This window comes from Parasteatoda tepidariorum, chromosome 2 (genome assembly GCF_043381705.1).
Source record: "Parasteatoda tepidariorum isolate YZ-2023 chromosome 2, CAS_Ptep_4.0, whole genome shotgun sequence".
In the NCBI taxonomy this organism is placed as follows: domain Eukaryota; kingdom Metazoa; phylum Arthropoda; class Arachnida; order Araneae; family Theridiidae; genus Parasteatoda; species Parasteatoda tepidariorum.
In genome coordinates, this window is record NC_092205.1 from 76,431,076 (window position 1) to 76,455,999 (window position 24,924).

The following is a 24,924-nucleotide window of genomic DNA, read 5'->3' on the forward strand; positions in this document are numbered from 1 at the left end:
TGAAGATTTCTCCATAATAACTTCCGATTTATCTTTGATCTCCAATTCTTTTCATTAATTGCAAGAAAATCAGACTCCATGAAGTCAGCCCATCTCAACCGCTGCCTTCCCCGCTTTCTTTTCCCAGTGAGTTTAAGAAAATATTGTATGTACACTATTTAAGGCAAAATAAAAAATTAAAAAAAACATACCAGCTATTATGCAAGATATCTCCACAATTTATTTCCATTATTTGTATTAAAAATGTTTTTTTTTTATCTACCTGATGTTCTATAAACTATCACTCTAATTAGATAATTTTATATATTAATGAAATAAAGTTAACGCATTACACAGAGAAAAAAATTTTGGTATAATTTGCGCATTATATGGTAATGGCATTTTTTTCTGAAAATCAGAATTCTGGTATTAAGAACCATAATATACGGTATTAAAACCATTCATTTTGTAATTTTTCCGTTCATATGGTAACGGTAAACCGTTATCATATTATCTATTTTTTATGTTCCAAATATTATAACCAGGACTGCCAACTACTACGCCTTTTTCAAAATATTTCATTGAGTGGTAGACAATCATAAACAATAGCTGTCAGTATTTTGGTTAATTTCGCCAATATTTTAAAAACTTTATAAGGAAGAGAACTAAATAACTTTTCTTATAAGCTTTTGAATCATTTACATGCTGTTTTGCGGAAAATAATGTCTGAACAAATTTACTAAACAAAGTATGCCACATTAAAATATAAAATTTGTTACCATTAACAGATATTTTAATAAGAAGATTAGTAAGTCTGTAGTTAAGAAGTAAATCAGTAAAGAAGTAAGTATTAAAGAAATATGTTCTTATAACATCTGATAGACATTAGTAGATTAATTTTACTTCAATATCTATTCTTCTACTGAAGTGCTAATCATTGTAACTAACATATAAGAGATTTATCTTAGCTCCAATGAACTTGATAACACCTAATTATAGTAGTAGAATAATTCTATTACAATATTTATAATTATACTTTAGTTCTAATTAATATAATTAAGATTTAAACTAGTTAAGAAGTAAGCACTAAAGTAGTAAGCTTTGATAACATCTGATATATATAATAGCAGATTAATTCCACTACAATGTCTATAATTAAAAATATTAAATTAAATTATTAAATTCTAATTAATATAACTTAGAAGTAAACTCGTTTAAAAATAAGTATTAAATAAATAAGATTTGATAACATCTGATATGTAGTAGAATAATTCTACTACGATATCAATAATTATACTTAAGTTCTAATTAATACAACTACAGAAGAAATTAATTAAGTAGTAGTTTAAGTAGTAATTAATTAATTAGATAAGAAGAAAATTAAGTAGTTAAGAAATAAGTAATTAAGAAGTAAGCTTTGATGACATCTGATATACAGGTATATTAATAAAATAATTTTACTGAGATATCTATAATTAATAAGTTCTAACTAATATAGCTAAAAAGTAAATTAGTTCTTTAAGTGCTGAATAAGTAAACTTTGTTTACACCTGATAGTAGTAGAATAATTCTGCTACTATATCTGCAAATATGCTTAAATTTTAAATAATATAACTAAGAAGTAAACTAGTTAAGAAATAAATACTGATGAAGTAATCCTTGATAACATATAGTAGTAGACTAATTTTACTACACCATTTATTATTCTACATACTTGTTAATTAATAGTTCACACTAATTAAACCTTAATTAAATCCTTACAAATAATTTTAATGAAGTTAAAAACTGTTTGTTAAGATTTTCAAAAGAAATTATAATGTAACTTTTCGATCCTTATACCCTAATTTAGCCATTATTTGTTGCTTTCTATTGTAACCATCCTATACTAATGTTTTGGTGATAGATAGACACTTCCCTAAAGAGAAAATTGATTTACTAGTTTTTCCACTTAAACCGTTAACTCAGTTTGTGTTTTTCTTTGCATCCTATCCTTCACCGAATCGAATAAAAAACAGTTTTATTTATTATTCATGGCGAACCGTTATTTTTATTCTAGTTTAAGAACCCAAGTAGTTGGAAAACGTGGATAGTCTCTCTTTATAACTTTTTTTTTTAAAACTCTCTCTCAAAAGTGGCGACTTTAATGGAAAACTTCAGACAAGAAGCTACTTCAGTTATTCGGAATCTGGCAACACGTCTGTAAACACGTCAACGATAGAGTAATTCTTGTTCTCTTGTACGTTCATTCCATTGAACGTGGCGTTATCAGAGGAATAATTTGAAACAGGCCTGTTAGGTGACACATTTATGGATGTTTGAAAACACCGAGTGTGCTTTAAGGGCGTCGAATGTAAACAGGAAACTGAATTATATGTTTCATTTTATTAGAATTCTGTCAACTTTTAACTCAGTGGGAAATAATTCTTCGGGAGATGACAGTTTTAAGTTTAAACATATTTATTGCTTGTAACACACGCGGAGGTGCTCTGCTAATTGATGAATTGATTGCGTAAAAACTGTTAATAGAATTCTTTTTACGAACAAAGTTGTTTAATCATTCATTAAGAGCAAAATTATACTTTGAAGTGTCGATATGAATGCATTGGAAATCCTTCAAATGTAGGAGAAGATATAGATCGAAATGTTGCTGTCATTTAAACAGATTAAAATTATTTTTTCGTATATATAAATTGTTAAAAGTATAAAGTCCCAAAAATAAGAATACAACTTTTCCAGCAGTTGAATGCCAAAAATATCGAGCTTTTTGATGTTCAAAAAGAACCAGACACTGTAAATTTTGTCTTAATTTGGTAGTTTGGACAATAATTTTTTCTCTCTGTGCTATTGTATGATTGTCTGGTTCTACTGTAATGTAGAAAAGCAAATTTTTGCGTATTGGGGAGGCTTTATTTGAAATCAAAATAAAATGTCTTAAATATAGCTACCAAAACATTTTTTTACCTTTAAAATATCATATTTTAATGATTATCTGTAAAACAACAAAGTTTGAATGGCTATTCAAAACTTATTAAAATAACGGGAATTTTTAGAAACAATTATTGTGTTAAGTGCGTCCATCATCATCTAAATAAGAAATAATACTGGAGCTTGGTTGCTAATCAAGTATATCCTATACTGCTGATGATATATCCCAATAGCGAAAGGTACTTTCAACAGAGAAATGCGTCCTACCATACTTTCGGCATTGGTTTCCATAAGAAACATACAGAAGCATGACGCAGACGTCACTTCGTTGAAATGGTTTCCACAATCCAGAGATCTCAATCCCATAGCGAAGTTGTAAAATGGCGCTGAGAGAGTTGTCCTCTAGAATTTAGTCTCATGCAACTGGAAATTGCTATTCTTCGAGCATAGTCTCAAATGCTACAGACGAACTATCAACATCTCGTAGTGTCTAGGCTAAAAAGAATAGAGGGTTTATTAAGGGCACAAAGATGGTCACGCGAAATACCGAGGAAGGGGTCAGAATAAGATGGCTGCTCAATGTAATAATACTATACTATATACTAAGAAAAAAATATGGTAAAAACTATGGGAAACCAAAATATTGTAGAATTTACAGCGTATTGGCTCTATTACAACATCAAAGAGTTCGGTAATTTGCACTAAAGTGCTTTGATAATGATTTAAATAAAATCCCCAATAAATATATGGTTTTGTAATATGTGATAAAATCCGGCAAAATTTGTTAATTTTATTTAGATACATTAAAGCATGGCATTAAAAGCATTTATTTGCTTAAATTTGCTTTTCATTCATGTATTTTTCGCTATATGTGAGGTAATGAGAATTTTGAAAACCTGAATTTTTGGTAAACTTTTACCATATGAACAGAAAAACTACCAAATGAATGGTTTAAATACTGTATATTTTGGTTTTATTAACCAGAATTTTGGTTCCTTTTACCAGAAAAGTCATTACCATACAGTATGGTAACTTTAATGAATGCATTAGTATTATACTGATAAAATATTTAGAGATGTTTTTAAAAATATACAATTCTGCTCTTTGTTGTGTGACATTTAGAAAAATACATATAAATATTAAAATAGAAAATACATTTCTTCAATTCATTAATTCAAAACTCAATTTATTTATCCTTTTTCAATGAATTTACAAATTTACCAGCCTGTGCAGCATACACAAATTACTTTAATAAACTTCTCTGACAATACCATCCAAACATAAAAGAATCACAGCAGATAAATAATCGTATCTAATCTTCTCCCAATCTATAAATCACTTAAAATTAAACTTTGCAGAAGAGGTTTCTTGAAAATAAAATAAAAGTTACTTGCCCGGAGGCTATTCTTTCACTTTTCTCGTTAATTGCTTTATCGAAGATCTAGTAATCGACCAAGTTTTGAGAATATAATGGAATAAGTTGGACTAACTAGAATTATTTTTGAAATTAATCGATGTACTAAATCAAAATGATTTGTAAGAATGGTATGAGACAGTAGGAAATATTTTGATGTTATTGCTTTTTGGGTTAGGTTATCTGATTTAAACTTGCTCATGGATTTTTCTAGGTTAAGCTGGAATTTAATTTAGGATTAGTTAGACGATGAAAGTAATTTGTCTCAGTTGTAATTTATGCATTGCTTTTCTGTTTAAGGCTAAGTGTATTGTTTAATGAAATAGCGGTATAATTAATAGCAAAATGGAGATTTTTTAAAATTATTTTTTTAATTCTTTGATTCAAATGATAAACATTATTTGTAGAATTTGCAGAGTCAATCTGCAGCAGAATTTTAAAGAAAATTTGTCTGCGATTCCAACACAGTCACTCAGAGACTATTATTTTTGTTTTACAAACGTCGTTGAACAGTCCAATTTTGAGTTTACGGCTATCAATGATCAACGCGCTCGCCTTGTAATCTTTGTTGTTGTTGCTGTTAATTTACGTTTCACTAGAGCTGCCCAATGGGCTATTGGCAACGGTCTGGGAAACATCCCGGAGGATAATCCGAAGGTATGCCATCACAATTTTGATCCTCTGCGGAGGGGATGGCACCCCCGCTTCGGTAGCCCTTCGGTAGCCGACGACATGAGCGCGAAGTCGAGCACTTTACGGTAGCACAGTTTAACGAGGTCCAATACCGCACACCCTCGGTCCCTGCGCTGACTGAGACTAGTGGTCACTCACCCGCACACTGAGCTAGTGATGCTTGACTTCGGTGATCTGCTGGGAACCGTGTCTTAACGATCAGTCCACTGCGGGACTTGTAATTTTTAACTCAATCCAGAAGACAAGGCAACTCCAGTATCACGTATTGAGATAAATTTTGCCGTTGTGGAGGATTTTTTGAAAGAACTGACTAGCATTTGCTTTACATGGAGCGGAAAAACACGAAACCACCCATGGTTAGCCTGACTGCTAGGGACTCTAACCCTTGATCCGTCTACCACTGAGGTTATTTTATGTCATCACTGTAGTTGGTGCGATCCGTGTGTGGAAATCGTATCGACCAGATATGCCGTGGATTCTCAAGTTAAGTTGCTCAAGTTAAGCATGAAACTGAGTGTAACTTTTAACGTATAAACAAAAGCTACGTGCTGAAGATGATTTTAAAATTTTTTGTTACTATGTTGACTTCATTAGCAATTTTTGACATGATGGTACTTCTTCAATATTGATCATTCTTTGAAATATTGTATTTCACATCACTTATATTTATAACTAATGTTTTCGTCTTTTTATGTGTAATACACATATCAGTAGTAGTAACATAATATTTATTATTTGATCAAGTATAACTATGTAGTGAAAAACATCTAACTATTATGTTATTATAATGCATTATATTGATATTTTTACAATATTTATAAGTTTTTGCATTATATTTATAAAAGAAATCAGTGTTTGTATGTACGAATTGGAAAATTTATAATGTTGAAAAATGCAATATTCGAATTTGAAAAATAGCAGATGGATCACGATACAAGTTCAAAATCTAAGGTAAACTGAGTTAAAATCCTTATTTTTATATTCCAGAGATTAAAGGTATTGTTGCATTTGCTAGAACACAGCAGGAAACTATATTTTAATTTTCTTGCACAATTACATAAAAAACACTGTTATAATAAAATTAAAATAAATGTACATTCAAATTCATCCTCCTTCAGAAAGTATGAGAAAAACTAAAAATAAAGAAAGCTATGAAATTAATTAATAACATTATACCATTAGTACAAAGCTGTACAATACACAAAAATTCAAAATAAAAACTTTCTATCTAATGATCCGATCTTCATGTTCTAGGATTTATTCTTAATTGTTCGAGAGGGGAACCTCTTAGCCTATTAATTAGCGCGTACGATATTTCAAACTACGAAATCTGACACAAATACTTTCTTTGAAAAAGTGTAACGTTTTTCTGATCTTCAAAATATAGGGGGTAGCTACAATTTAAGTAGTATGCCAACAACAGTTCGGTATATGTCAAGAATTTTTTAAGCGAATTAAAAAATTTTGTTAACAAATATAAAATTCTTTTTCCCCGAGATAATTCAATTGAAAAAAACATCTAGTAAATATTTATTATTTTTCATAATTTTATTTAATAGTAGTAGAAAAATTTCGTATTGTAGGTAAAATTTTTTAACGTCTTTTCAAGAATGTAATCTTATGTGGGAAAATAACAAATATGAGCGAAATAGGTCAAACAATTTTACGTATACGAATTTTAAGTATACAAATTTTAAGTATACGACTTTTTTAAGCATTTTATAAGTACAAAGCTTTATTATCGGTACAATATTACTAAGCTTACTAGTTTTACGACATTTAAGTTTAAAAAAAGGTTTAAGTCATTTGATATCTTCCAGCGAATAAGATCTAGTTATTACTCTTACCAACAAACTTTAACCGTAACATTAAACTAACGTAAACCAAGAATTACAGATTACGTTTTTTAAAAACAACACTCAGTTCAAAAAAAATTTAACAATATACTTTTAACCTGATTTTTCTCATCTTTTAACTCATCATACAATAACAAGAGTATAATGAGCTATAATTAATTGTCATCATTTAGGAAACTTAGAATCCGAAAGGAATTTTAATTAGAGAAAAGAAAAATAATACCCCGCTTAAAACTCGGAAAATAAAAATTCGCGTGACACTGATATGTAAATTAATTTTTAAGTTTCAAACCTATAATTAGAACAAATATTTTTCCATTTTGTCTGTTTCGTAAATACATTAAAATTTAAAAATAAGTTTTTCCCGGTAAATTTATCTCAGGAAATTAAATTAATCTTTAATTTTTTCGAAGATTTGAACTGCTATAATATCTCCCAAGCAGGTATTTATTTCCTTGATAATAAAGATTGATGTTTTATTTAAAATTGAAAAAAGAAATGGTTGAGTAATCAATATTAAGTGCATCTGAAAAATCTCACACTTTTACTGCAGTGTTTCATAGCATTTGAAGAATGATACAGAGTTGAATTAAAACTTAACTTTTTATCATTTAACATTATCAATTTAAGAATTGCATGTATATATTGCTTGATTTAAAACTTCATTCGCTTTAAAAATATACAAATTAGAAATAAAATTTGACATGTTTTAAGAGTTAAGGAAACAGTGTCCTATTTTCAAGACTTGTTCAGTAATTTCAAATATAAAATGCAAAGTTGCCAGCAAAAAATGAAAAATTAAGATGAGAAGCAAATCAAAGGAAACCACAGTAGCCGAGAGAGAAAAAAAATTGAAAACAGAAAAAGAAAAACGATAGTGGGCGAGAGGGGCAAATCAGGGTAAAATGCATTCCCACGCACTATGGAGAGTTGGCGAGGAGCTAATGTTGTTAACAAAAAATCATTGCTCATACGAATAAAAAGAGATTCCAGGGTATCAAGCTGAGCTGATGTGGAAATAATTTTGGAATTGTCGAAAGTGAATATATGATCAAAATTCCTACAATATGCAACAATTGATGATTTTTAGAATTCTTGATAACCTTCACGATTCTTGATAATTAAGTAATATCTTACCTCTCTAGTTTCTTAAGTTTTTTTATTTGATGTGGAAATACATAAAACTTAATTATGCAACATCGAAATTTAATAACTATGGATTTATTAATGAACTATGGATATGTATGAGTATATTCACAGAATGGCTGAATACTAGGACAAACATGTTATAAGAGGTGTTACGCAGCATGTTACGGGATAAAAAATCTAATATGCCGTAATTTTTGCAGTAATAATTAACGTAAAATCACTGAATCACTCCAATTAAATAAATATTACTACTAAAATTACGGTATAATATTTTACATTAAAATGTATTCTATGGGTGATGTACCCAAATTGATGGTACTTTATACCGTAATTTGAATCGTAATTATTTACGTGTACACTAAAAAATTTTATTGGGTATTTGTGTAAAAAAGAATTATGATATAAAGATAATTGCATATATGGCTAAACTCATTCTGTAAAAATATTTTCATAATTAGAAATTTAATATATGTCGTGCTATTTCTGTTTTCAAACAATGTTCTTTTATTCTTTTAACATAAACATTAGAAATATTGCCAAAATGCATTAACCTAATAGGATGAAGGTTTACGTTTAGGTAAAGAAACCTAATATTTCCCTAAATCGAAGTAAAAAAAAAGCGCTTTTCTCCCGGAATGTCTGGGGTGCTCCAAAACGGAATAAGTTTCACCACTTTTCCGACACAAAACACTCCTTGTGTCCTGTATCGCGTGTTTTGTAACCATTAAATCCTTTAACTGCAACCGCACGGGAGAGTGGCCAGCCCCCCAAAAAGAACACGAAAACTTGATAAAGATATATGTTGTTTTAACCGAAAGTGCGAAAGTTCAGTTACAGCCTTGCATCCTGGCAATTGGAAGCTGGGGATTGAAGAAAGGGTTAGGGAAGGCCACGAAAGAGAATTTTTCGAGAACGGGAAAAATGTTCTGGAATAGGAATTTATTAACGTCAGTCTCCCGAAAACTAATGTTCGAAATGGAAAGATCCAAATATGGAAGTAAGGCTTTTCCGGGATATAATGCAAATTTTCCGTATTTATAAAGCATCATAAAATACTCCATCAGTTGCATGTAGCGGGAATGATGCCCAAGACTTTGAGGGATGAGAGAGGAGGGGGGTAGACTGGATGATTTGGAATGTTCCTTCCCATATGTAATCAGTTATATCGAGAAACAAAGAACTGAAGTTAGGTTAAAAATATATGATGTGCCAAACACAGTTTGAGATGTGTATGGAAGGAAACGAAACTGTAAATTCTCATCTAGTTTTGCTCTCTGGAAATTGTGAAAAATGATTTTTGTTTTGCAATGGATGAATCCTTTTGGGAAAAATGCTAAGTTAAAAGCCCGATGCGTGACTGGAATTTTAAGGACTGTAGCTTTTAATGAGTCGGGGTGATTTCAGTTTTGTATTTAACGCAATATTTTTATATTTTTCGTTTGGAAGAACATTGTTTATTTTATTGTCTTTAAAGCAAAAAATATTTAAAAAAATTTTGTTTTGCAAATAAAGATTATTTTATAAAAATCAGGTCAACACACTTGTTTTGCAATGGATGAAACCTTTTGTGAAAAATGCTAAGTTAAAAGCCCGATGCGTTACTGGAATTGTAAAGATTGCCGCTTTTAATGAGTCGGGGCGATTTTAGTTTTGTATTTAACGCAATATTTTTATATTTTTCGTTTGGACGGACATTGCTTATTCTTTTGTTTTTTTAAGCAAAAAATATTTTTAAAAAATATTTGTTTGCAAATAAAGATTATTTTATGAAAATCAGGTCAACACACTTGTTTTGCAATGGATGAAACCTTTTGGGAAAAATTCTAAGTTAAAAGCCGGAGCGTGACTGGAATTGTAAAGATTGCCGCTTTTAATGAGTCGGGGTGATTTTAGTTTTGTATTTAACACAATATTTTTATATTTTTCGTTTGGACGGACATTGTTTATTCTTTTGTTTCTTAAGCAAAAAATATGAAAAAAATATTTGTTTGCAAATAAAGATTATTTTATAAAAATCAGGTCAACACACTTGTTTTGCAATGGATGAAACCTTTTGTGAAAAATTCTAAGTTAAAAGCCCGATGCTTGTTTTAGAGCAAGATGCTTGTTTTTATAGTGATTCTCATTACGAGATGCTTTTAACATTCCATTGAGATTTCATCATAAGGTATTTATTATGAGGGAATTTTTTTACAACAAGATAATTATCACCCAGGAAATTTTTAACAATAGACTTATTATTATTGAGATAATTATTACTAATAACTTATTATTACTGTGATTTTTAGAACAAGATACTTATTATCATTGTGATTTTCATCACAAAATGCTTATATGATTCAGAGTTTCATAATAAGATATTTATCATAATTGAGATTTTTACAAGAAGATATTTATCAACACTGAGTTTTACACAACAGGACAATTATTATCTATAACATAACAATGCATTTATTATCAGGGCAATTATTTTGAAGAGATACTTTTTATCATTGAAATTTTCATGGAAAGATAGTTATTACCATTCATATTTTCAAAACTTGTTACTTATTATCATTGTGATTTTTATACCCAGATACTTATTACCATTGTGATTTTCATAACAAGATGCTTAACTTCATTGAGATTTACAAAACAAGATATTTATTTTAATGAGTTTCTTAAAACGAGATAATTATTATCCAAAAAATTTTAAAAATATTGAGTTTATTATCAATGAAATTTTTATAAAAACTTATTTTTAATCATTGTGACTGTTTAGTGTTCGTGATATATTGAGCTATAAAGTAGCGGACTGTAACAAACATAAACATTTATTTTGAAACTTAATAACATAAAATTGACAAGATCATTTTGAGTGACAGGGGGATGTTCCCTGTTCTAGAGTTGAATGGCAACTGAACAATAATGTGTTATATGATATGAGCGCNTTATCGAAAGATACTTTTTATCATTGATATTTTCAGAGAAAGATACATATTTTCATCCAGATTTTCATAACTAGTTGCTTATTATCATTGTAATTTTAATAACAAGATGCTTGTTATCATAGTGAATTTCCTCACAAGATGCTTTTGTCATTAAGATTTTAAAACGAGATATTATCATTGAGTTTTTTATAACAAGATAATTATAACTCGTAAAATATTAATAACAATGCACTTATTATCATTGAGATTTTAATGGAAAGATTTTTTTATCATTGATATTTTCAGAGGAAGTTCATACTATCCATACTATCATTCAGATTTTTATAACTAGTTGCTTATTATCATTGAGCTTTTTATCGAAAGATACTTTTTATCATTGATATTTTCAGAGAAAGATACATATTTTCATCCAGATTTTCATAACTAGTTGCTTATTATCATTGTAATTTTAATAACAAGATGCTTGTTATCATAGTGAATTTCCTCACAAGATGCTTTTGTCATTAAGATTTTAAAACGAGATATTATCATTGAGTTTTTTATAACAAGATAATTATAACTCGTAAAATATTAATAACAATGCACTTATTATCATTGAGATTTTAATGGAAAGATTTTTTTATCATTGATATTTTCAGAGGAAGTTCATACTATCCATACTATCATTCAGATTTTTATAACTAGTTGCTTATTATCATTGAGCTTTTTATCGAAAGATACTTTTTATCATTGATATTTTCAGAGAAAGATACATATTTTCATCCAGATTTTCATAACTAGTTGCTTATTATCATTGTAATTTTAATAACAAGATGCTTGTTATCATAGTGAATTTCCTCACAAGATGCTTTTGTCATTAAGATTTTAAAACGAGATATTATCATTGAGTTTTTTATAACAAGATAATTATAACTCGTAAAATATTAATAACAATGCACTTATTATCATTGAGATTTTAATGGAAAGATTTTTTTATCATTGATATTTTCAGAGGAAGTTCATACTATCCATACTATCATTCAGATTTTTATAACTAGTTGCTTATTATCATTGAGCTTTTTATCGAAAGATACTTTTTATCATTGATATTTTCAGAGAAAGATACATATTTTCATCCAGATTTTCATAACTAGTTGCTTATTATCATTGTAATTTTAATAACAAGATGCTTGTTATCATAGTGAATTTCCTCACAAGATGCTTTTGTCATTAAGATTTTAAAACGAGATATTATCATTGAGTTTTTTATAACAAGATAATTATAACTCGTAAAATATTAATAACAATGCACTTATTATCATTGAGATTTTAATGGAAAGATTTTTTTATCATTGATATTTTCAGAGGAAGTTCATACTATCCATACTATCATTCAGATTTTTATAACTAGTTGCTTATTATCATTGAGCTTTTTATCGAAAGATACTTTTTATCATTGATATTTTCAGAGAAAGATACATATTTTCATCCAGATTTTCATAACTAGTTGCTTATTATCATTGTAATTTTAATAACAAGATGCTTGTTATCATAGTGAATTTCCTCACAAGATGCTTTTGTCATTAAGATTTTAAAACGAGATATTATCATTGAGTTTTTTATAACAAGATAATTATAACTCGTAAAATATTAATAACAATGCACTTATTATCATTGAGATTTTAATGGAAAGATTTTTTTATCATTGATATTTTCAGAGGAAGTTCATACTATCCATACTATCATTCAGATTTTTATAACTAGTTGCTTATTATCATTGAGCTTTTTATCGAAAGATACTTTTTATCATTGATATTTTCAGAGAAAGATACATATTTTCATCCAGATTTTCATAACTAGTTGCTTATTATCATTGTAATTTTAATAACAAGATGCTTGTTATCATAGTGAATTTCCTCACAAGATGCTTTTGTCATTAAGATTTTAAAACGAGATATTATCATTGAGTTTTTTATAACAAGATAATTATAACTCGTAAAATATTAATAACAATGCACTTATTATCATTGAGATTTTAATGGAAAGATTTTTTTATCATTGATATTTTCAGAGGAAGTTCATACTATCCATACTATCATTCAGATTTTTATAACTAGTTGCTTATTATCATTGAGCTTTTTATCGAAAGATACTTTTTATCATTGATATTTTCAGAGAAAGATACATATTTTCATCCAGATTTTCATAACTAGTTGCTTATTATCATTGTAATTTTAATAACAAGATGCTTGTTATCATAGTGAATTTCCTCACAAGATGCTTTTGTCATTAAGATTTTAAAACGAGATATTATCATTGAGTTTTTTATAACAAGATAATTATAACTCGTAAAATATTAATAACAATGCACTTATTATCATTGAGATTTTAATGGAAAGATTTTTTTATCATTGATATTTTCAGAGGAAGTTCATACTATCCATACTATCATTCAGATTTTTATAACTAGTTGCTTATTATCATTGAGCTTTTTATCGAAAGATACTTTTTATCATTGATATTTTCAGAGAAAGATACATATTTTCATCCAGATTTTCATAACTAGTTGCTTATTATCATTGTAATTTTAATAACAAGATGCTTGTTATCATAGTGAATTTCCTCACAAGATGCTTTTGTCATTAAGATTTTAAAACGAGATATTATCATTGAGTTTTTTATAACAAGATAATTATAACTCGTAAAATATTAATAACAATGCACTTATTATCATTGAGATTTTAATGGAAAGATTTTTTTATCATTGATATTTTCAGAGGAAGTTCATACTATCCATACTATCATTCAGATTTTTATAACTAGTTGCTTATTATCATTGAGCTTTTTATCGAAAGATACTTTTTATCATTGATATTTTCAGAGAAAGATACATATTTTCATCCAGATTTTCATAACTAGTTGCTTATTATCATTGTAATTTTAATAACAAGATGCTTGTTATCATAGTGAATTTCCTCACAAGATGCTTTTGTCATTAAGATTTTAAAACGAGATATTATCATTGAGTTTTTTATAACAAGATAATTATAACTCGTAAAATATTAATAACAATGCACTTATTATCATTGAGATTTTAATGGAAAGATTTTTTTATCATTGATATTTTCAGAGGAAGTTCATACTATCCATACTATCATTCAGATTTTTATAACTAGTTGCTTATTATCATTGAGCTTTTTATCGAAAGATACTTTTTATCATTGATATTTTCAGAGAAAGATACATATTTTCATCCAGATTTTCATAACTAGTTGCTTATTATCATTGTAATTTTAATAACAAGATGCTTGTTATCATAGTGAATTTCCTCACAAGATGCTTTTGTCATTAAGATTTTAAAACGAGATATTATCATTGAGTTTTTTATAACAAGATAATTATAACTCGTAAAATATTAATAACAATGCACTTATTATCATTGAGATTTTAATGGAAAGATTTTTTTATCATTGATATTTTCAGAGGAAGTTCATACTATCCATACTATCATTCAGATTTTTATAACTAGTTGCTTATTATCATTGAGCTTTTTATCGAAAGATACTTTTTATCATTGATATTTTCAGAGAAAGATACATATTTTCATCCAGATTTTCATAACTAGTTGCTTATTATCATTGTGATTTTAATATCAAGATACATTTATCGTTGATATTTTCACAACAGATTTCATAAGTTATTTATTATCATAGAAGTTTTTATTTCATGATGCTTATTATCATTGAGATTTTCCTAACAAGATAATTGTTATTATAGAGATTTTCATCACAAGAATCTTTTGTCGTTTATAACAGATAAAGATTTTCGTAACAAGATATTTATTATCATCGAGGGTTTTACAACAAGATAATGATTATGCTTAAAATTTCTCATCAATGTACTTATTATCACTCATATTTTTTTATAAAAAAATACTTTTTATCATTGATCGACAGATATTTATTATTATTCAGATTTTAATAACTAGTTACCTATTATTGTGATTTTCATTAACAGATACATTTATTGTTGATATTTTCATAACAAGATATTTAATATCATAGAAGTATTTATATCGCAATACTTGATAACCTTGAGATTTTTATAACAAACCACTCATTGTTTTTGCAACAAATATTTATTATTATTATGGTTTCCATAATATTCAGATAAATTCCAGATACATAGGATATCCATATATTTTCCTGATACATAAGATATCCAAATATGTTCCAGATATATAAGATGTCCAGATGTATTCCAGATATATACGATATCCAGATATATTCCAGATATATAAGATATCCAGATATATTTCAGATAAGATGTTTAGATATATTCCAGAAAAGATAATTAGATATATTCCAGATATATAAGATATCCAAATATATCCCAGATATATAAGATATCCAGATCTATTCCAGATATATAAGATATCCAGATATATTCCAGAAATATAAGATATCCAGATATATTTTAGATATATAAGATATCCAGATATATTCTAGAAATATTAGATATCCAGATATATAAGATATCCAAATATATTCCCGGTATATAAGATATCCAGATATATTCCAGATATCCAGATATATTCCAGATATATTAGATATCTAGGTATATTCCAGATATATAAGATATCCAGATATATTTCAGATATATAAGATATCCGGATATATACTAGGTATATAAGATATCCAGATATATTCCAGATATCCAGATATATTAGATATCTAGGTATATTCCAGATATATAAGATATCTAGATATATTTCAGATATATAAGATATCCAGATATATTCTAGGTATATAAGATATCCAGATATATTCCAGATTTATCATTGTATTTTTATAAAGAGATATTTTTCTAATCCCAATTACAAATTCTCACTTTAACTATGATTTTAAAAGTTTCCAGTTTTTCTTCCTCTCACAAATACAATTTATAACCAAAAAGCAGACTTTTATGTTTTGCTTAATAACTGCTGAGATGCATTATGCATTATCCAGCAACCCCACTTGGCTAAATACTTAGCTAAAAGCTGTAAGCGCATCGCTTCGTTGATCGTATGCAACTCGGGAAAGTGTTTCTGTTTATTTATATATCTTTTCCCTCTCAAACCCTCACTTACAGAAAACATTCCCCGAAAAGTAAGCAAGAAAAAGATTTCGGGAAAAAGCAACAAACGGAAGCTCGATGCCATTTCCTGGTTTTACCCTTCTCCGAAGAAGAAAAAAAAATCCTTTACTTCCAACAACACTTTTCTTAGAACGAATCTTGATAGTTTGATAAATACTCGTAATATTCTCGGGGCTCTTTGACATTTGTATTCATATGTTTGTGCAAAAGGATATGAAGAGTGGAAAAGTTATCACTTTAGGGAGAGAATTTTCATCGCCAAGATTTGCTTTTTTTTTTCTGTTTGCATGTGTGTTCTGCAAAGAATAAGCTGTATTGGCTTTTTACAAAACTTAAAGAGTTTCTTTTTTTCGCCAAAAGAACTGTCATCGTGTCAAGTGTGATATTTCTTTGCCGTCTTCAGGGATATCTTGGCGCGTAAAATGAGAAAACGTACCGTTGGCGAGAAGTGTAAATGTCAAAAGCAGCTTATCGCGTCACTACCTTACAAACTGAGAATCAATGCGAATCTACCTGCAAAAATATTCTGTCACTATAACGTAGCTTTTTGAGGGAGAAATTTGAATTTCTTTTTAATCCCGTAGCCTTTAGACTAAAAAAAAATCTCGTATGATAATGATATCTAAGCGAGCTTAACATGTTTCTTTTGAAATTAAATAACACTTTTTGACAGAAAATGTCGGAAAGAATCTTTAAACTAAGTCAGAAATGGTATAAAAAAATTTCGATGGAAAAAATGAAATGGAATGTTAGATTTCAGATTTGAATAAAATTTTTCAGAATTCTTGAATAAACTTTGAAAGAAAATTGAAAAATTCAACTCCTTGCCATGGTTCTAAAAGGTTGAATGTCAATTGAAATTAAGTTATTTTTGTTCATTTGATTAAAACCAAATAATTTTTTTCAACGAAATGTAAGTTTAGAAGAGAAAATCAAAGATTTTTTTAAAAATTATTAAATTATTTCTTTTTCCGTTTAGAATTTCCTTTATTTATTCGAGTATTCACGAATTAATATTCTCGATAAAATTAATCTTATTCATATCATGTAAAACTGTGGCGTAATAGCTATCAAAATTCAGTATTGAGCAACTGTGTGAAGAAACTCTTTTTTCAAGTTAATCCCAAATCGAGTGTTATATATTAATTTTTATCCGTTCCTGTTCTGTTAAACCTTGCTCGAATTCGTCTTAATGTCAAATCAATCCTGCATGTCCGATTTATAAACCTACAGGTTTGATTTAAGAATTAGTGTATATGTGGATCCTAAATTAATGATTCTTATGTTTATGTTAGCTTGCAAAAATAACTTTCTCTTATGTGCATCATAACATATAGTACTGTAATTTCAAATTTTAGTGTTACTGAATGCATAGCAATGTCGTTATTCCACAACAATTAATGTAATAAAACATTCTAAGTCTACAAATAACATGAACTATGTAATCATGATCTAGTGAAACAACAAGAGTCAAGAGTCATCTATAGTGTTTCACTACACCCCTTTGTTGTAAGGTAGTTGCCACCATTTTTGATGCCAAAATAAATGAATTTTTTTTTTGCAGTGTGGTTGTTGTATTGGATGAAACTAGTTTTTGTTAAGCAAACATAATATGGTAGAAAACGAATAAAAAAATTTTTAGAACGAAAATAGTAATAGATTAAAATAAAATTTGTAAAATATTAGTTTGAATTTTATATATGGCCAAGGCTAATCGACTTAAAGGACCTTTTTTCTCTCGACCAAACTTAACTCTAAAAGGAAGATGGTGAGGATAAATTCTAAAAAAGGTTTTTATATTCATTTCATTTTATTTTCTCAACTAAACTACACCATAAAAATTTTTCGAGTGTCTGATCACTAAAAATGGTAGTAACTACGTCACACCAAAATGGTGGTTCACTAAGTGCACCATTATACAGATACCAAAGATAGCTCCTGCTATAGTGAACAACTATTTTGTTTTTTTTTACACTTCTTGGTGCAAAATATTAATGGCACCATGGTTGTTCAGTAACTCTGAAATTTACAATTTTATACAATTGATAATTTTATATAAATCTCATAAGAGTAATAATATCTTTATTACGCAACAACAAACTCACACACATTTTATAAATGTTTGTATGAGTAGTTTGTCAAATCAATCCGACAAGAACTCGCACTTCACCAGTACACTTCATGATAACAAGCATCATCATCATAGTTGGCAAGACAGCCCAATGTGGGCCAATGCCTTTCTCATGAAGATTTCTCCACAACGACTTCCGATTTATCTTTGATCTGCAATTCTTTTCATTAATTGCAAGAAAATCAGACTCCACCGAATCAGTCCATGTCAACCACGGCCTTCCCCGCTGTTTTGTTTCAGTGGACCTAAAAAAAGCAATATCTTTTTTATTGTATTTTCATCACTCATTCGAATCACATGGGTCATCCAATTCCATCCATTTATTTTTATGCATTTAATAATATCAGGTTGTTTATAAATGGCGTGCAGTTCAAATTTTAATCTCTTTCTCCACATGTTAACAAACCGCCATCTTGTTCTTCATAACATAACTGCTAATGCTCCAAAAAAAATTTCTCATTCGCTTAAAACATCCTCAACCATCATTTCACATCTGAATTTCAATTAGTTTAAATATACAGTCGCCCAGTTTATGACGCTTCAAAAAAATTACCTTTTTCACAAACGATCTGTAGATTATTGTAGTAAGCTTTATCAATTATTAATTCTAAGATTTAACTACACTATTTAATGTATATATATATATATCAAATATATCAAATATNCTATGGAGGAGGTTTGATTCTCCGTCAGTAGCCGCCAATATTCGTATAGTGGAAAATAACTTAATACAGTCTCCAGGAAAGAATATACAAATTGTTTATTGAAATTTAGATTTTATTAAGCATAACTGGTGATATAGAGAATGGCCATTTCTTCATCCAAAATAGAAATCCCTTAAAGGGATGAAATCAGAATACCCTCTTATTGCGAGATCATACAGCCAGACTATCATTTCTGATGGTTAGAAATTGAGACTGGGGAGGTCCCTAAGGGCACTCCCAGTCTCCACAAATTTGAAATTAAAAAGTGAATATAATTATTCCTAACGGACATTGAAAGCATGGGTAGAAGATCCAAAATTGGCGAATTATCAAAATATTACATAGCGAAAACAAAGCCAACCAGCATATCAATATTGGGTTTAAAAGAACACTTTGGCGATCAAGAGTCGCCAACAAATTTATGAGAATTATTACAACCATGCAACTGAAGCATTTAGCAGTTGGAAATTTAGAATAAAAATTTATAAATAGATTTTTGTTTTCGATTAGAGGCGACAGTGAATTAATAAGTCTGCATTAGTGATGAAATAAAAAGTATCCGTTACATTGATCTAAAAGATAAGAATAAATATTTTATTCTCATTTTAAAAGATTAAGTCTTTGGTTTATTTTAAATGTATTTCTATTAATAAAAAAAAGCTTAAGTAATGAAAGATATTTTAAAAGATAGGAAATAAATATGTAATGCCGATTGTTGCATCACACACATATATATCCTAAAATCTGAAATCCAAGATGGCGAGATAAGAGAAATCTTAAAAAAAATCAAATTATTGCTACCATTTAAACCAAATTTAGTTCACCTTTTAAATTAATGTAATATTTAGGTTACGTACTCCATTCGATTAAATAAATATTTTAAAGTGCAAAATATTTAAACCGTAATATATTTTATAACAATCGTACTTTCTTCAACAGCGTAAACAACGCACATCTTTAAAAATAAGGAATGTTTTAAAATTCAAGTGAAGAGACCCTTTTTCTTTCTTTCTTTCTTTCTTTTCTCCCATTTAAAGAGATGCTATTTTGATTTGTCACGCGTCACGCATTGGATAAGAGGAATGATACAGAAAAATCCTACAACCCTTTCCAAAACTCGGGCGTTTCCTTTTCTTATCATTTCACTAAAACCCGGGCATTTCTCACAAAGTGATAAAAAAAATAGTACAACCCACCCTTTCTCTGAGCAACCCTCGAAATGGAAAACATTTAAAAGTCGAGGAACAGTGGTTATACATAGTCCTGGATTAAATACAAACGGGACTTCATTTTTCACCGTAGATATTAGTGGGAAAAGTTTTCTCCATTTATTTTGTACTTTCGCTAACAAGGGAGAGACCGGTTTTCGTTTTCTAATGATAGCGGTTTAAGAGAGTACTTTTTTTTTGGCAAAAAAGAATTTTGCCATGTTGTGACAAGCTTAAACATTTGTTAAATTCGAGTTTCCTTTATCGAGTATTTGGAATAATTAATTTGAAATGTATTCGCTATAGTTTTAGTAAAAAATTTCTTTGTTTTAATATTTGGGTGCATTTAACTTGCTTAACTTTATTAACGAAGAATGTATTATTAATGTATTTGAACATAAATATAATGCTTTCCAATTGCTTTAAATAAATATGAGATTTGAATGAAGACAGAAAATGCTATTCAGATTCCCATAAATGCGATATAATCTTTGTTTCTTAAAATTAGTTATTTAAACTTAATGGCTTTTTTTAATATTTTCTAATTATTACAAAATACGAATACATTTTAATTCTTAGCATTTTCCGTTTATTGTAAGATATTTTTATATAGTGTAATTATATAGTATAATTATATAATGCTGTATATTATAATGAAATTCGTCAGATTTTTGCCATGAAACAAGATTCACTAGACTCAAATAAAAAGTTATTCATACGTCATAAAACTATCCACACGACTTTTTGAATCGAATTTTTTATTTTTCTTAGAATTTTTCTTTATGATAACAAGTATCATACCAATTATATTTTTGCATAGACCATTACTTTTTCATAGGGGTACAAAGAATAAAAAAAAACCTGAAAGTATTATTTTTAAAATCATTAAAAATTGTATAAAATAGTGTTTAAGATGTTATACTATAGCGTAAAAGTTAAATATGCGAACACTGTAAAAAAAATTATGATATAAAGTAACGGCACTTTGGGTTGGGTGCATCATTCATAAAATCCCTTTTACTAAAAAAATCTCTTTTTATCGTAAAATACTATATACCGCGCAAAATACCGGCGATTTATACAACATTATTTATTTAATTAAAGTAATTTAAAGATTTTACTGTAATTATTACTGTAAAAATCAGGGTATGTCTGATTTTTCGTACCGTGACATGTTACGGTAAAAATGGAATTTTTGATAAAAAAAAAAGTACGGACTTCTGGTACTTTTTTCTGTAATTAGATGAGTAATAATTTACAATGAAGTTTAAACAAGAATAAAAGTAACAAATAGTTGTTTGCCAGAATAAATTGTCAAAGATTCACCAAAAATGTTTTATGAAAGATGGCAAATATAGGGTTACGTGTAGTAGTTTAGAGTGAAAAAGGCTAAGTTGCAATTGCGGAAATTTTTAGACAAATTTATGGTTGTAGTTGTTCATCACATTTCTCAAGGAATGTTTTAGGATTTTAGGTCATTATTTTGTGATTTGTAATGTTTCCTTCTTAAAATATTTTTATGAATTCCTCACTGGGGGGGGGGAACTGCGAAATAATGAACTTACATTGGAAAAAATAGACCAAGTGTTATTAATATTTATAAGCAAATGTTTATTCAGATATACAAATATCTGTAACAGTCTTGTTAAAACAATAATTGACTTTGTTTAACTAATTATCAAGTTTATAAAATCGACAAAAAATACAAGCATACCCTTAATATATGCTGCTAACATCAGTTATTACTTTTGGAATTAGTTATTTGTTAAGGAAAAAGTTACTAAATTATAGTTCTTAATAAATATTGTAGCAATAAGCATAAATTTGCTGTTCGGCACATGAAAGAACAATTTTATATATTAACTGAAGCTTTAACACTACAGCTAGTTTGTTGACCAGATGGAGCATGAAGATAAAGGCTACAAAACGTTAAGACCAATGATATGATGATGCCAATGTTGTTGTCATTACAAACCAGCCGCCTGTACTTACCAATCAAACTGATACCGATTGATCCGAAGCAGGAACCAGGATAGAACCCGGATTTTCTTGTCTAATAGCAATTCTTAATCCTGTTTATTTCACTCCATGCAATAGCTTCTTGTCCCAAATCCGAAACCAATCCATCATTTTTATTAATCCACAAATAGGCTTATACATAGTTCTGAATTAAATGCAAACTTCATCATATTTCTAAATGCTTTTTTAAAAAAAATGCACCTTTAATATGTAAGTATGCCAACAGTTGTTTTTGTTTTTTACCAGCAAAATGATTATGGCAACATAAATTCCAATGAATGATTCCATAATATTAAGCACACCATAAAAGTTGGATCCATTGAGGAAAAAAAAAAAGAAATTCACCCTGGGAAATGTATTTTATTGCCATTGCTACACACAAAAACAAAACTTTTTGTTTCGTTCTTTTTCTCATTTCCCATTACATAAGGTGGTAAGAAAACTTGATAAACACAATTCACGATTTCTGTCATTCCAGACTGAGGCTAATTCTGTTTTTTTTCTTCCTTCGAAGAGGATGTCCACGGTTTCCTTGCCATTAATCGAGTTTAAGCACTTTCTCTTCTCGATTTTCACACCAAACCCCCTAAATGTCCCTTTTTCTCAGTTGTCCTCCCCTGGGGGAGGGAGGACAAATTGAGGCGGACAGTCATAAAACTTCTACCCGGGTAAAATGAGAAAAGTTAAAGGCTCTGGAGAGATCTAACCTTCGTCATAGCAATTTTGGTGTGCCCAACAGCCGGTTGTTTAATTTCTTCTGCTCAATAAGACAATATTGTCCAAGTTATTAAAAGTTTTTGAACTTTAAATCAAACTAAGGAATGGGAATTTTTTTATTCTCTTTTTTTTTGAGTTTCATATGGGGAAACGTTTCCAGATTGATATGTTTTTTTTGTGAATTCAGTTGTTCTTATGAGTTTTACTAGAAGAAAAGGCATATAAAAGTTTTACACAAAGAATGAATGAACGAAATATAAGAGAGCTATAAATAAATTGTTAGAGAATATATTTTAAAATATTGAAGTTGCTATGATTTATTAATTGCGTGAAAGGGGTACAGATTAGAATTTTAGCGCTTTGTTTTAACCGTAAATTTTGGTAATTTTTGTTAATATATATTTTTGCAATATTGCATTATAAATTATCTCTTACAAAAATTTAAGGTGTTCTTACGATTTACTCGAGGTAGTTTTGAGGTTATTTGAAATTGATTCCGAAACAACCTTAAGAATTAGACTTTCCAAAGTTCATATTCAAGGTGTATGAAGTTATTTTATTCACTTATTGTTCTGAGGTTGATAGAAATCTACTTAAGAGCTACCAGCTAAGAGAGTTTGCTTTTGAGGTGTGCAGGTTATTTTTTCTATACTTTAAGCAGATAAAATCATCTGAGAAGGGAATAATTTTACCCAATTTAAACTGAAGGCATTGTTGATATATATGAGAGATTAATTTTATGTGGTGTAAAAAAGGGTAAATTTGTTGTTTATTAATGAGGGTTTTTTGGTCAAAGCATAGCCTACTTTTCTACCTCAAAACCACCTTTAAAAAATACCTTATTATTTTTTAAGGAATAATATGGAAAATTTGGCGTTTAGATTGAAACAGTTCGTACTTCTGAGAAGTTCGAAAAAATTAGTTACTACACTGTAAAAACTGTGGTACAAAATCTCTTCGAATATGATGTTGAGCAATCCAAAAAAATGTGCAAATAAACACCTTATTTCAAGTAACAGCAAACAGGATTTGCCATTGCGTTGTCATTGTTTGTCAGGGCGTTGTCATTGCTAAACACCCTAAATGGAAAAAAATTACACCAAATTTACGTGCAATTGCACAATAAATGAGTCAATTTCGCTTTCAAAAACACCAATGTTGGCGCTCTTTGGATATCACTAGTTGTTTGTTCGCATTAAATAAGAGTTGACATGATATATATGCTTACTAATAATCTACAACTTTTCATCGGATACTTTACATCAAGTAGCGTGAAAGAATATTCTTTGTGCACTACGTTAGTACAAATTAATTGTTCTTATTATAATAAAAATTTAATAGCAAAATTTATCTTCTTTTCCGAATAATAGTTCAAGTTAGTTTTCTCTGACTTTTTTATTTTCTCCATTGTTGCAGTAAAAGTTTCCTCTTTAAATAAATAAAAATGTTACCTTTAAAATGCATTACAATATATTATAACCCGAAGACTAAGTAAAACAATATTTAATTGATTAACATAAAATTTGACAAATTTCTGTTAAACCTAAGTCAGTTTTAAATTCTGGTTACTTTACATATATTTCCATATACATATAGTGTTAACTGCTGTAATACATATTCGCAGAAAGATCATTCAACAGGAGCTGATATTTAGCTTCTCCTTTATCACATAATTTTCGTTGCTATTGAAGATTCGCGAGGTTTGATTGCAGTATTTATATCAGACCTTTTACTAGAAGTGGATTGAGAGCAATGAAAAATTCGATTAGTGGATTAAATCAGATTTGAATTACTGACCCGAGTCATATGGTTCAAATCATTTGATACGAATCAGTGATCCAAATCACTTGCTTCAAATAGTTATTTGAATCACTTGATTTCAACCAGTTATTTGAATTACTTAGTTCAAATAAATAGGAATTTGAATCACTTGAATCGAATCTCTAATCTGACTTGCTTGATTTGAATTACTGATCAGAATCACTTAATTTGAATCATTGATGATCATGGAGATTACGTATTTTGCTTGCGCTCGTTTTGAATACTTTTACTTTCTGCAGACATGAAAGCTTTGTTTTGGT